Consider the following 15,488-nt stretch of genomic DNA (forward strand, 5'->3'; position numbering starts at 1 on the left):
CCCTTGGGCTCTATATAGATAACAGATTCCAACACCATTATCAATGACAGAGAAGTGCATTATTGGTCAGGTGTGGGCCTGTCCCAAAGCAGTTCTCTGTTCTGAAAGTCAAGTCAAATTAATTTCCATGCAATTTCAGTAGATCTCAGATCTCTAGCATAAAAGTTGAATGAATTCACTAGATAGTGTTTATTTATTTTTCTGTTATTTTTTAAAATCAATTTTATTTTGTTTTCAGATATTCTCTCTTTCCCACCTCTATGAGAAAGCAATAAAAACAAAACCATTGTAAATATGTATAGTTGGGCAAAACAAATTTGCACATTGGCCATGTCCAAAAATATGCCTCAGTCTGCACTTTGAGTCCATCATCCCCCTATTTGGAGGTAGGTAGTATGTTTTATCATGAGTCCTCTGGAATTGTTGGTCATTTTGTTGATCAGAGCTCCTAAGTCTTTCTAAGTGCCTTTGGACGTTGTTGTTTTAAAAAATATCCTTAGGAGTTTGTGTCAATTTCTTGTCTCTTGCTTTGGTTCTCTAATCCTGAATGGTCTGTGACAGGTTCCCTTTATGCTAATAGGATCTGGCCTTGATAACCATAGAGATACACATCCTTATTGAAATGACAGCCGGGATTATTCAATGGAGTTTTATTTTTTTTTTCCATTTTGAGTTGATTCTTTTCATAAATATTTTTAAGCTCAATAAATATTTGGCATCAGATTAAAATGTCTCTAAGAGAGCACCAAAAACTAGGGGCATCCTTTGTCACCTGGGGATGTTGCTACTGCTGCTACAACTCCATGAAACAAAAGTTGCAGTCATCCGACTGATGTACCCAATGTACCCAACTCAGAAGAAAAAAATTAGTCTTTTCAAATAAGTCTGATTTAAAATAAAAAGTGAAGATTTTGCTTTGCTTGTCTGCCTACCTGTAGGCTACAGTCTAGAAAACAAAAGTTTGTACTTTTAACCAGAATATAACATTACAGGAAACTATCAAGTTCATTCAGAACATAAATTTTCTTCCTCCTCCTCTTCCTTTTCCTCCTCCTCCTTCTCCTCTTCCACCTTTTCCTCCTCCTCTTCCTCCTCCTTTTCTTCCTACTCTTCCTGCTTCTTCTTCTTCTTCCTCCTCCTCCTTCCTCTTCTTCCTTCTCCCCCTCTTTCTCACCTCCCTTTTCCTCTTTTTCTTTCTATTCCTTTTCCTCCTCTCCTTCCTCTTCCTTCTTACAAAACTCTGTGCCAATCTTTCTATTTCCTGAATCCCATTTTAAAGGTAATCTAAAAAGTCTTGGGGTCTCAGAGCACAAAAAGAGCCTGTTCATATCAGAAGCACTTACCTTTGGAATTACATAATTTTCAAGCTGGAAGGGACCTCAGTGGCCTTCTAGTACAATGTATACACTAAAAGAATCCCTACTTTAACACACATGACAAGTGGTTTTTCAACCTCTGCTTGAAATCTTCCAAGGATAGAAACCCACTATCTCTTGATGACAACCATTTAACTCTTGAACAGCTGGAATTGTCAGAAAGGGTTTTTTTTTTGCTGTTGAACCTAAAACTTATCATTACTATGCCTACTAACTGATCCTAGTTCTTGTCCATACAGAGTAAGTCTAGCTCCTTTACCATATCTTCAATACTTGAAGACAGACAGCTATCATATCATTCTCTGAGTCTTTTCTTCTCCAGTCTAAGAATGCTTATTCCTTCCAACCAGGGCTCATTTGACATAGACTCAAAGTCTTTTGCTATCCTGTTTGCCTTTCCTGTGGAGCCCAAAATTGAATGTAATACTCCAGATGAGGAGGGCAGAGCACAATAGGATTCTATTACGTTCCTTTTCCTGTTAGCTAAATCTCTCTTAATTCAGGCCAGGATTGCATTAGTTTTTTGAACTGTCATATCCGAATCCTGACTTGTCTTGATCTTGTAATCTCTTTTGTTAGTGTTTGCTGGGTTATATATATATATATAAATATATGTATTTTAAATTGATAGGGAAAAACAGATCAGTTAATGATTATACTGTTACTCCAAGTCATTTTCCCCTTAGACAGTCAGTTTATTGGTTCCTCAAATACCATAACCATATCTTTTGCCTCTTAGTCATTCCCAAAAGGGCAACAGGGCTGTGTAATAGCTGCTTGCAATTATACAGTGCTTTAAGATTTTCGTGCATGACCTCATAGAAGAGCCTGTCAGTCAATTAGCACTTACTAAGTGCTCACTAAATGCCAAGTACTAAGTGTGCTAAGTGTTAAAGATACACAAAAACATAGTCTTACTCTCAAGCAACTCACATTCTAATGGGGGTGGGGGACAACATGGAAATAACTATCTACATGTAAGAATACATAAGGTGGAAGGGAGGTACTTCAGAGAGGAGGCACTAGTAGCAGGAAAATGCATAGAGGCCTTTTTCAGAAGATGGAATTTGAGGTGAGTCTTGAAGGAAGTCAAGGAAGCTTAGGGGCAGAGGTGAGGAGGGAGAACATTCTAGGCATGAGGGACAGCCAGCACAAAGGCACTAAGGAATAGTGTTAGATGTTTGGAATAGTAAATAGACCAATGCAGCTGAATGATAGAATGTGAGGAAAGGAGTAAAGAATGAGGTAAGGAGGGGTCCTGTTATGAAGAACTTTAAATACTGCACAGTAGATGTTCTATTTTATCCTGGAGGTAAGACAACCACTGAATTTTATCGATTAAAATTGGGAAAGGTGAAATGATTATACTTACACTTTAAGAAAATTACTTCAGCAGCTGAGTGAAGGATAAATTGGTGTGAGAAGAGATATAAGACAGGGAGGCCAATTAGAAAATTATTGCAGTAGTCCAAGTGAAATGTGATGAGGTCCTGAACCATGGTGGTGTCTATGTTTGTGGAGAGGAGATATATAGAAGAGATATTGCAGACATAGTAACAACCAAAATTGGCAACAGATTGGATCTGTGGGGTGAGTGTGAGAAGTTGAGGATAACACAGAGGCAGGTAGCATGGGTAACTTGAAGGGTAGTTGTGCCTTAGGTAGTAATAAAGGCACGTAGGTGGTACAATGGTGGTACAGAGTGCCAGGACTGAAGTCATAGAGATTCATATTCCTGAATTCAAATCTGGCCTCGTACACCTATGAGCTATGTGACCCTAGGCAAGTTGCTTAACCCTATTTGCTTCAGTTTCCCCATCTGTAAAATGAACTGGAGAAGTAAATGGCAAACCATTCCTTGCTAAGAAAACCCCAAATGGAGGTCATGAAGTCAAATATGACTGAAATAACACAACAACAAGTAAAAAGGAAGTTTGGAAAGGGTAGAGAGGGTGGAGAGAGGGAAAGAGTATATACATATATATATATATATATATATATATATGTGTGTGTGTGTGTGTGTGTGTGTGTGTGTGTATGTATGTGTGTCTCATGAGTTGAAAATATAATTTTTACATGTCGGAATATAAATAATTCAGCTTTAATAAGTCCCTTATGATTTCTCTTTCCTATTTACCTTTACATGTTTCTCTTGAGTCTTGTATTTGAAAGCCAAATTTTCTATTCCACTTTGGTCTTTTCATGAAGAATGCTTGAAAGTCCTCTGTTTTCCCCCCAACCAGAAGGATTATACTCAGTTTTGCTGGGTAGGCGATTCTTGGTTTTAATCCTATTTCCTTTGACCTCCTGAATATCATATTTCAAGCCCTCTTATCCCTTAATGAAGAGGCTACTAAATTTTGTCTTATCCTGATTGTGTTTCCACAATACTTGAATTGTTTTTTTTTATTTGTTATATTTTCTCCTTGATCTGGGAGCTCTGGAATTTAGCTATACTATTCCTAGGAATTTTCCTTTTGGGATCTCTTTCAGGAGGTGATTGGTGGATTCTTTTGATTTCTATTTTACCCTCTGGTTCTAGAATAACAGGTCAGTTTTCCTTTAAAATATCTTGAAAGATGATGTCTAGGCTCATTTTTGATCATGACTTTCAGGGAGTTCAATAATTTTTAAATTAGTTCTTCTGGATCTATTTTGTAGGTCAGTTATTTTTCCAATGAGATATTTCACATTGTCTTCCATTTTTTCATTCTTTTGGTTTTGTTTTATAATTTCTTGATTTCTCATAGCATCATTAGCTTCCATTTGCTCCATTCTAATCTTTAAGGAATTATTTTCTTCAGTGAGCTTTGGTACCTCCTTTTCCATTTGGCCAATTTTGCTTTTTAAGGCATTCTTCTCCTTGTTGGTTTTTTGAACCTCTTTTTCCATTTGGTCTAGTCTATTTTTTAAGGTGTTACTTTCTTCAGCATTTTTTTGGATCTCCTTTAGTAAGCTGTTGACTCATTTTTCATTATTTTCTTGCATCACTCTCATTTCTCTTCTCATTTCTGCCACTACTTCTTTTACTTGGTTTTCAAAATTCTTTCTGAGCTCTTCCATGACCTGAGACCAATTCATATTTTTCTTGGAGGTTTTGGATATAGGAGTTTTGATTTTGTTCTTTTCTGGTTGTATATTTTGATCTTCTTCGTCACCAAAGTAAGATTCTATAGTCTGAGTTTTTTCTTCTGTTTACTCATTTTCCCAGCTGATGACTTGACTTTTTAACTCTTTGTTAAGGTAGGACTCTGCTTCCAGTGTAAAGGGTGTACTCTCCTAAAATTCAGGGGTTTTGTGCAGTTGTTTTCAGGCATACTTCTAGGGACCTGTAAATTTTCAGTTCTTCCAAGGTGGTATAATCAAAGGAAAGGTATTTACTCCTTTCCTGGCCTGTGCTCTGGTCTCTGAGTGACCACAAGCACTCTTTTCTGCCTTGTAACTGTGAGGAGGATTCCCTCTCTATTACCACCACAAGCTCCACCATGCTAGCAATCCTCCTCGCCCCGGCAGCACCACCCAGTACTGTGACCCAGATCCAAGCATGAGCAAAGCAAGAAAATACTACCCCAGCACCATCATCCCTGTGATCCCCTTCTGATAAGCCACTCAATCTCCTCACCTTCTGTGGGCTGAGAACTCCAGAAGCAGCCACTGTCTCCATTGCCCCCAGGCTGGGGCTGGACTGCATTCCTCTCTCACCCAGGTCTGACAGACCTTTCTTACTGACCTTCTAAATTGTTTTTGGTGTTTGTGGGTTGAGAAGTCTGGAAACTGCCACAGCTGCCAGTGATTCAATCCCATGAGGCATGATCAAGGTTTCCTGTGGCCTGATCTGTGATGGTGCATTTTGCGCTGGACTCTGCTTCTTTCCCAGCCTGGTACAACAGACCTTTCCTGTTGACCTTCCAGGTTGTCTTGGGCTTTGTACATGTCCATTTTTTCATTTACTACAAGCAACTTCAGAGTAGTTTAGCCAATTTGTAACTATTCCTACTCTACTCAGGAAACATCCCTTCAATTTTGACATTTCTTGATTAAGGAAGCTGCTCAGTTCTTCCATAGGCATAATTGACTTAAATATTTTTTTTTTTTTTGCTTTTTGGAAGGGGGAAGGTAGGGCAGTTGGGATTAAGTGACTTACCCAAGGTCACACGGCTAGTTTTGTGTTAAGTGTCTGAGGCTGGATTTGAACTTAGGCCAACATGACTCCAGGGCCATTGCTCTATTCACTGTGACACCTATGTGCCCCTTCTTTTTATTTTTGAGTTAAAATTTGGCCATATGCACTTATTTGAGAAGTTTTTCAAGTTTAGCAGATGTTGAAGTAACACTGATATTTGTTGGAATATTTTTTCTTGATGAAGCTTTGGAAATAAATTAAAAAGACTCCATTTTTCATGCATATATTACAATGGAGGATTATCCAAGATCTATGATTTAAGTAGAATGAGAACACTTATCATCAATGCAGATTGTAATCTGCTTATAACTTAGAGAAATTTTAGTGAGTTATTTGCCTAAGGTTTAGAGAGTTTGGGTTTTGTCCAAGGTCATACAGCTAGTAAATGTCAGACATGGTATTTGAACTCAGGTCTTCCTTGCTCGAAGTCTGGTATTCTATCCCCTACATTCTACTTCCTATGATAAATATATGTGTTTATATGATTCATATGATGCTAAAACAATGTTCTGAAAGTCATTCAGTAGTAGCACTTCAGAATAAGTATCTTTCCTGGAATCATCAATGAACAGCTAATTGCCACTGAAGTGTGTTGACATTCATATTTCTGGGATTCTGCTCGAGGCAGCTATATGAACTCCATCCACACAGACTGGATTTTGCCAAGGAAACCAACAAATACATTTCCCTGCTGTAGTGTGTCTGTATATACATATAATGAATTTATCTAAATATTTTAAAAATGAAATATCTTTTAAAGAGAAAATTCATGCACTGAAAAATAGCACCAACTATAGGTTGTACTCAGGTTTTATAATGAGTCATATTGAGGGAAAAAAAGTGTTACCATCTTGGTTTATGATAGACTGGGTCTTGTACACAAATATGCTTATTTAGAACCTGCTTGAATTCAGATACTCATTTTAGATACTATTCTAAACTGTTAGGGTTATTAGTTCTGATGGGAAGAGAGATAAAGAGAGCTGCCAACCTTTCTTTGTCTTTCAAAGTAACCAAAGCCTGAATGTCTCATAAGTTTCTTCTAATGCTTTCATTTTTATTCTGGTGAATACAAAATAGAGGTAATTTGATATTTGCATTATTCTTTGTCCTTCAAAATTTGTTTATACTTTCTTTATTTTTTTCAAATGCTTTATTAACTTCTGATTTACATCATTCATTGCTGCAAGATTTTGAGTTACAAATTTTCTCCCCATTTTTCCCCTACCCCAAAATAGCAGTCCCACAGGATATCCCCTCCTCCAATCTGCTCTCTCCCATATTTTCTCCCATACCCCTTTCAACTTTTCCAGTGGATCTCTATGCCCCAGTGCCAGTATATCTTATTTCCCAATTACCTGTAAAATAGTATTAATAATAGCATATATATATATATGTATATATATATATATATACATATATATATATATATATACACACACATATTTAAACATTTGATTTTAAAACTTTGAATTCCAGATTCATTCCCTTCCTCCCTTGTCACCCACCCTTACTGGGAAGATAAGCAGTTCAGTATAGGTTGTACATATGTGGCTAATGTGAAACAATAACATAGTAGATATATTGTGAAAGACTGACTACATTTCCCTCCCTCCTATCCCACCTCCCACTTGTTCTATTCTCTACTTTGATCCCATACCTTTTCAAAAGTGGGTGCTTCCAACTTCCCTCCCCCCCAGCCTGCCCTCCCTTCTATCATCCCCCCTCTCGTCCTCTTCCCTTCTACTCTCCTGTAGGGTGAGATACCCTATTTAGTGTGTATTCCATTCCCTCCCTGAGCCAAAATCAATGGGAATAAGGTTGACCCATTCCTTTTTGCCTTCCTATTCTTCCCCTCCATTGTGACCATTTTCCCTTGCCTCTTCTATATGAGATAGTTTACCCCATTCTGTCTCTCCCTGTCTCCTCTCATTATATTCCCCTCTCACCTCTTAATTTCACCTTTTAAGTATCTTCCCTTCCTGTTAAATTGGTCCTGTGCCCTCTATCTATGTATACCTGTAAACAAATGCCCATAAACCCTCATATATATATGTATATATATATTTTTTTTCTATTCCCTTCAACTACTGAGAAAGGTTTCATAAGTTACAATGATTGTTTTTTCATGTCGGAATGTTAATAGTTCAACTTTGATAAGTTCCTTATGATTTCTTTTCCCTGTTTACCTTCTCATGCTTCTCTTGCTTCTTGTATCTGAATGTCAAATTTTCTATTCAACTCTGGTTTTTTCAACAAGAATGCTTGAAAGTCCTTCATTCCACTGAATGACCATATTTTCCCCTGAAACATGATACTCAGTTTTGATGGGTAGGTGACTCTTAGTTTTAATCCCAATTCCTTTGACCTCCAGAATATTATATTCCAAGCCCTTCGATCCCTCAGTGTAGAAGCTGTGAGATCCTGGGTTATCCTGATTGTGTTTCCACAATATTCAAATTGTTTCTTCCTGGCTGCTTGTAATATTCTCTCCTTAATCTGGGAATTCTAGTTTTCTTTTTGGAATCTTTTTCAGGAGGTGATCAGTGGATTCTTTCAACCTCTATTTTGCCCTCTGGTTCTAAAACATCAGGGCAGTTTTCTTTGAGGACTTCCTGGAGGATAATATCTAGGTTCTTACTTTGATCATGGCTTTCAGGTAGTCCAATAATTTTTAAATGATCTCTCCTGGATCTATTTTCCAGGTCAGTGGTTTTTCCCATGAGATATTTCACATTGCCTTCTATTCTTTCATTTGTTTGAATCTGTTTAACAGCATCTTGATTTCTCATAAAGTCATTAGCTTCCATTTGCTCCAATCTAATTCTGAAGCGATGATTCTCCTCATTGAGCCTTTGAGATTCTTTTTCCATCTGGCAAATTTGGCTTTTTAAGGCATTCCTCTCCTCATTGCCTTTTTGAGCCTCTTTTGCCATTTGAGTTATTCTATTTTTTAAGCTGTGATTTTCCTCAGTCATGCTGTTGACTCTCATTTCGTAATTTTCTTGCATTGTTCTCATTTCTCTTCCCAATTTTTCCTCTACTTCTCTTATCTGCTTCTTAAGGTCCTCTATGGTCTGTAACCAGCTCGTATTTTCCTTTGAAGCTTTTGGTGCAGGAGTTCTGACTTCACTGTCTTCCTCCTGTTCCATGCTTTGCTCCTTTTTGTCCCCCAAATAGGAGTGTAATTTTGTAATCTTCTGTCTGCTTTGTTTCCTTTGCCTGGTCATGTTGCCCCTCAGTCACTTGACCCCTGGGCTTTTTGCCATAGTAGTACTCTGCCACCAGATAGGGGAGCTTTTGTCCCAAATGCTGAGGTTTTCTCAGCTGCCAGAGGTATTAGATGGGTGCCCTCTCTGAGGTCTCCACACGCTCTGGCAAGCTGGACACACCCCCCAAGACCTCCACCCTAGACTGCAATCCAGATCCAAGAAGGTTAAAGCAAGAGCAATTATCCCTTGGACTGGTGCTTGGTCCCCCTACACTCTGCAGGCCAGGAGCTGAAGCTGCCACTGTGGTGCTGGCTGACCATGCTGGTGTCTCACCCTGGGGGCAAAAGCCATGCACTCTCACTTACTGGGTCCCAAAGTCCAGACTGCACTGACCTCTCACTTTGTCCTTTACATCTATGTGTTGATAAATCTGGAAAAGGCCACAGCTGCTGCTGATCTGGAGTCCCTGTGGTCCTCCACTGGTCAGGCCAGCCCTCTGGGGCTAAAGCCTTGATGTGGGGCTGGGCTTGGCTCACAGAGCGCTGCACTGGCCAATTCCTGCTGGCCTGCTAGGCTGTTCTCTGTGTCATTTTGTGGGTTCTGCAGCTCCAAAGTTTGTTTAGAGTCCCCTTTTTACATGGATTGGGGAAGGTGGAAGCTGGAGAAGTGGGGAGGTGTTGCTTCTACTCCGCCATCTTGACTCCACCCCCTCATGTGTTTATACTTTAAAAAAATGTCCCCAAATGGTTGGATAACTGGCCCACTCTGCAAGTAGCCATATTTACCTAAATAGGCTATGACATATGTAGCCTGGAAGGGTTTTTTTTTCCCAAAGTGCCTTAAAATGTAGAATAGTTCTATATGACATCTTAATTTTTGGCCCCTCTAGGGAAAGAGTACTTATTATTTGTTCAACTATCTCCTTTGGCAGGGGATTGTGAATGCAATCAGTGGAATAAATTGGAAATTTGATACATACCCCATTGTTGATAATGAGGTTTCAAGTCTACTGAAGATGTTAGTCAAGCTTCCCCTTGAATGATATATAGGTCAGCTGTTCCCTAATAGTGTTCTGCAACCTAGGTGGGCCTGCTGGGAATGCCAAAGTGAGAGTTAAAGACTTATGTTCTAAGCCAACATCACATTATCTAGAGCTAGGGCCTAATCTTTTTTTTTAATTAAATGAAACTCTATATTAGGGCTTTTAATCCTATATTATAGAGCGATAGAGTAAAAATTAGATGCTGCATGCAAATTTACATAAGTAATCTAAAGTATAATGGGAAAAATGCATGTTGGGTATCAGTGGGCTACAACATATAGCCAATTGTGTCTTGTGTTTGAGAAAGGATCATTGAGAACATGTATGAGTGGGAAATAACGAAGGGAGGAAAGAGAGAAAGAGGGAGAGATGGAAGGGAGGAAAAAAGAAAAAGAAAGAAAGGAAGAGAAAAGGAAAGATAGAAGAAAGGAAGAAAGAAGAGAGAAGGAAGAAAGGGAGAAAGGAAGAGAAAGGAAAGAAAAGAAAGAAAGGATGGAAGGAAGGAAGAAAAGAAAGAAAATAGAAAGCAAGGAAGGAAGGGTGAGTCATGTAGCAAGAATTTACTGCTTCTTCACTTCTGCTCTTAGAAATCTAACTTCCTTTAAGAATAAACAAAAGGACTATCTCCCCTGAGAAGATCTATCTGATTCTCCCTTTCTTAGTTTTCCTTTCCTGTCTCTTTCCCTTAAGGGATGCTGATATGGACTAGACCAGTGATTTTATTGCTATAGGGAACTCCCAATTAAAGGAACCTCATTACCAATGCATGTTGGCACTTTTTCTGCAACTTGTAGACTTAGAGTTTCCTAGATCACTGAGAGGTTTTGTCTTGTCCAGGATCACACATCCATATATATCAAAGGTGGACTCAAACCCAGGTCTTCTTGGCTCTTAGGCTGACTCACTATACATCATACCATATTGCTTTATCCTAAATTTGTGTATGTATTAGAGTGGCCAAGAAAGATCTAAGTTCCTTGAGAGGAGGCATTACTTTGATTTATCTCTTTATACCTAGAAACTAACACTTTAAAAATTATTATGATCTATGAGATCTAAGCCACTGATAGAAATAGCAGCAAGACAGGTGACACCTTCCTGAGGCACCTTCTCTGTTGACATTTGCTTTTGAATGCCTGTTCCTGATGCCTATGCATCTTATTATTCAACTGTTTCTGAATTCACCTAATTCCACCAAACCACAGCACACAGCTCTCCAACTTGGACAAAAGGATAGATAGCAAGGCTGGCTTTAACAAATGCTTTGCTGAAGTCTGTGTATTAAGTCTTGATCTATAATCTATTTATCTAGTAGCACTGTATACATGAAAATGGGATTAGCCTAGTGTGACCTGTTTTTGATGTAACTAAGCTGCCTCATTGTAACCTATGCTTCTCTGACTTCTCTAGTCAAGTCAGCAAGCATTTATTAAACTCCTATTATTTTTAGTCACTATGCTAAGCACTGAGGATATAAATAAAGGCAGAAGAGAAGTCCCTAATATAAAGGAGCTCAGTCTGGTAGAGGAAGGAAGCAATATGTAAACAACTGTATGCCCAAACCATCTAATTAATGATGCATCCTAGAATTTTTCCAAGAGTTGAAGTTAAATCTCAGTGGCCTGTAGTTTACAGGATATGCCCTCTTTCTTTTTTTAGAAAATTAGAACATTTGTCTTTTAGTCCCATTTGCACCCTTTCCATTCTCCATAATCTGTTCAAGACTGCTAGCAATGAGTCAGTAATTGCATGTGTCAAGTCTTCCAGGACCACAGAATATAATTCATCTAAACTTGATGAATTCAATTTAATGAAAAAAGTCAGCCATATAATTTCTTTATTTTGTGTTTCAATTCCTTAATAATAATTTTCTTTCATCCATCCCAATCCCAAAATCCATTACTTTGAGGGGAAAAACAAAAGCAAAATAAGTTTTGAATAGTTTTGTCTTCTAGGGAGACAGGATTGAACATGGGAAAGAACAATCAATAAACAATTATCAAGTGCCTATTATCTACTAGGTACTATGTTAAGGTCTGGGGAAATAAAAATAGGCAAAAGACAGTCTTTTTCCTCAAGGAACTTACAATCTAATGGAGTAGATAGTCTGAAAACAAATATATACAAAGCAAGCTACATATAGACATATATATATATATATATATATATATATATATGATAAATAGAAAATAATTTACAGAGGGAAGGCACTGGAATTAAGAGGGATTGGGTAAGACTTCTAGTCAAAGGTACGGTTTTAGTTGGGACATAAAGGAATCTAGGAAAACCAGTAGGCAGAATTAAGAAGGGAGATCCTTCCAGAAAATCAGGGAAAGCCAGAGAAAATGCCCAAAGCCAAGAGATGGGGTGTTTTGTTCCTGGAAGAGCAAGGAGGCCAGTGTCAGTGTTTTGAAAAGTATATATTGAAGAGTAAGTTGTAAGAAGACTGGAAAGGTGAGGAGGTATGATTGGGTTATAAAGGGCTTTGAATGTCAAACAGAGCATTTTATATTTAATCCTGATGGCAAGAGGTAGCCTTTGGAGTTTATTAAGTAGTGGGGTGACATGGTAGGACATCTACTTTTGGAAAAGCACTTTGGTGGCTGAATGGAGGATAGATTGGAGTGGGGAAAGAATAGAGGTAGCCGGACCCATCAGCAAAATATTGTAATAATCCAGAAGTGAGGTGATAAGGACCTGCATTAGGGGAGTAGCAGTGTCAGAGGAGAGAAGAGGGCATATTTGAGAGATGTTACAAAGGTAAAATCTATGGATCTTGGCAATAGATTGGATATGGGGGTTGTCAAAGAATTTACATTCAGATTTTGACTTTACTTATTGCATGTATGCATGTATGACCTCAGACAAATCATACAACCTCTTTTGCCCTCAGTTTATTCATCTGTAGAATGGAGAATACATACATACATACATACATGTGTATGTATATATGTATTTGTGTATATCTAAATCTATCTATTTATCTATCACCTCTAAAGTTCTTTCTAACTCTGAGGCTACAACCCTATGATCTTATCCCATCCTCTTTGAACAATGATCCTATTTCTACTTTAACTTTCCCATTCTGCTAATTTAGTAAAAAGGCAAAACAAATAAAAATAACATTTTTCTATGGTCCTTACTATTCATTACTATCCCTAGCTCATTCTGAGTTTTAGTGTTCCTGACCCTTTTACTGCAATCCCTGTTACATCCCTTTTTTTCTATCTTGGTTTCTGAAATATTAATCTGTCTTGGTTTTCCAACCTATGTGCACATTACATTCCATAGGAGATTTATTTTCCATGTCCTCATTACAGAGCTTTGTAATCTCATGCAGTTGATTGTGGAACTTGTCAACTTGATCAAAAACTCCCTTAGTCAACCCCTCTCACCCTTGCAATAAGATTCTCCATCCTAAGTTGTACCTTGGATCCTGGGAAAATTTTTCTAAGCAAATTTCTACTTTCCTCTGTATTTAAAGCTCTCTTTGTTAAATATGTAAGACTCTAGTAATATACACACATATGTATGTATGTATATATGCATATATATATATATATATAATTGTTTTAAGTAGTATGAATTCCTTTTGCTTTTATAGTTCAATTATCTCTTAATATTCCCTACCCTTACCCCCAGTGAGTTTTTTCCAATCACATAAGACAGTGCATACAGTAAGATTCCAACTCAAAGTATATTTCTTTATTTCTTTAGCAGGACAAAGATTAGTCATTTTAATTCCTCGATGGGAGACTTCCTTTTATTGTTCTTTTAAGTTAGATTGTTTTGGTTGTCTGTATATTCATTTCCTGATTCATCTTACTTTACACAGAATCAGTTTATATATCTTTCTATATATCTCTTAAGTCTTTATCTTTGTTTTATTTTCTTGTAGCAAAATAATAATTCATTACATCCATATAGCACAATTTGTTTAGCCATTCTCCAATTAACTGGCACTCATTTTTTTCCAGTTCTTTGCTACTACAAAATGTGTTGCTATGAATATGTGTGTATGTATATACACAAACACATACATTCATGTGTGTATGTGTATACATATCCACATGTGAATATATGTGTATGTGTATATATAGCATGTATTTAGTAATATATGCAATAGCATGTATGCATACTATATATAGTATGTGACTGACACTGTGATTTCTAAGTCAGTGAATACAGTTACTTATTTCACAATTACAATTATACATAAATGTAAAATTGTTTTAAATGTATATGCATATGCATATATGTGCATGTATATACATATAGGTGTATATATATATATGATATTTCTTTTTATATTTGACTTCCATGGGATTTATGACTAACAGTGTGATTTCTGGGTCAGTGGATAGTTTAGTTAATTTCCCCCACACACAATAATTGCAATTGTTCTTAAAAATAACACTCCACTAACAGTTTGACATTCCATAGCATATTGAGAATTTCTATCTTTTGTCATATCTGGTCATTCCAATATTGGTACTTGTTATATGCACATCCTTGGTCAAATGCCCATTATTCCTATATTTTAAGCCTTGGTCCAGACATCCAAATCTCATTTTCAGACACCATTTTGTTAACCAGCTGTTCACTTTCCAAATCTGTTTTTCTCCTCTGAAGCCCCTACCTTCAATCAGTAGCAGTGATGAAAACACCATCTGTGTCCCTTTGGTCTTCAGTTTCTTAGCCAGGACTTAAATGTTTTCTGGGTTCTTTCTGATGGTTTTACTTGTCAAATGAATAACCAGGCATGGATGATTGTTATTGTGTTTGACAATTCTCAAGAGTCTACCAGTCATTCCCAGGTATAAGCCTCAGTATCAGGTTGACAAATGGCTGCCTTGATTTACCTCAGCAGGGAGTAACTAGCTGCCACAACTTATCCTTCTTTCTTCCTCATTATTGGATGACCTCTCTCCTTGTGTCCATATCATTATTCCTCATAATACCAGAAGTTGCTTCCTTTTAGTCCCAAATCTCTAAAATACCTATCAGACATCTTTACTTAGATGTCTCATCGATATCTCAAATTCAACAGGTCAAAAATGGAACTCATTACCTTCCCTTCTCAATCCTGCCCTTTCTCTAAATTGCTCCATTTATTTTGTTTTCAACCCTTTCCTATCAACCCAAACTAAAACACTACTTCATTTTTTCTTCTTCCTTCTCCCTAATCCTAACATCAAGTTCATCTGCCAAATTAATGTTGATTCTAATTACACAACACTGCTCACATTTGATGCTTTATGTACACTCATAGGACCATTATCCTATTTAAGGTCCTAACTCAGCACTTGGATTGTGGTAATAACTTCACTAGTATCCTTGCCTCCAGTACTGTCTCTCCATTGTTCATGTGGCTAATAAAGTAATATTCTTAAATTATGGGTCTTATAATGCCACCTTTCTATGAAAAATCCTTTAGTAGCTAACCTATCATTTTAAAGACAAAATAAAAATTCTTTAAGCCTGATGTAACCCCCCTGGGCAAGATTAAAGGAACTAATAATCAAAAACTTTGGGAATATAGTTAGCTATTATGATCAAATGGGATATGGAACTGTACTATGTGAGATCTGAGAGCCCAAGAAGAGAGTTTCCAGGAGCAATTGTGTATGTGTGTGTGTGTGTGTGTGTGTGTGTGTGTGTGTGTGTGTGTGTGT

The 15,488-nt window shown here is 37.4% G+C and overlaps 1 pseudogene; it reads left to right on the top strand.

Moving 5' to 3' along the window:
• Nucleotides 1-14,579: 14,579 nt before the first annotated feature.
• LOC138177499 (vacuolar-sorting protein SNF8 pseudogene) overlaps nucleotides 14,580-15,488 on the top strand; it is a 5,944-nt pseudogene continuing 5,035 nt past the window's right edge.

The sequence above is a fragment of the Petaurus breviceps genome, unplaced genomic scaffold (assembly GCF_028583685.1).
Source record: "Petaurus breviceps papuanus isolate PSGF00001 unplaced genomic scaffold, PetGlider_PUasm1.0 90418, whole genome shotgun sequence".
NCBI lineage: Eukaryota > Metazoa > Chordata > Mammalia > Diprotodontia > Petauridae > Petaurus > Petaurus breviceps.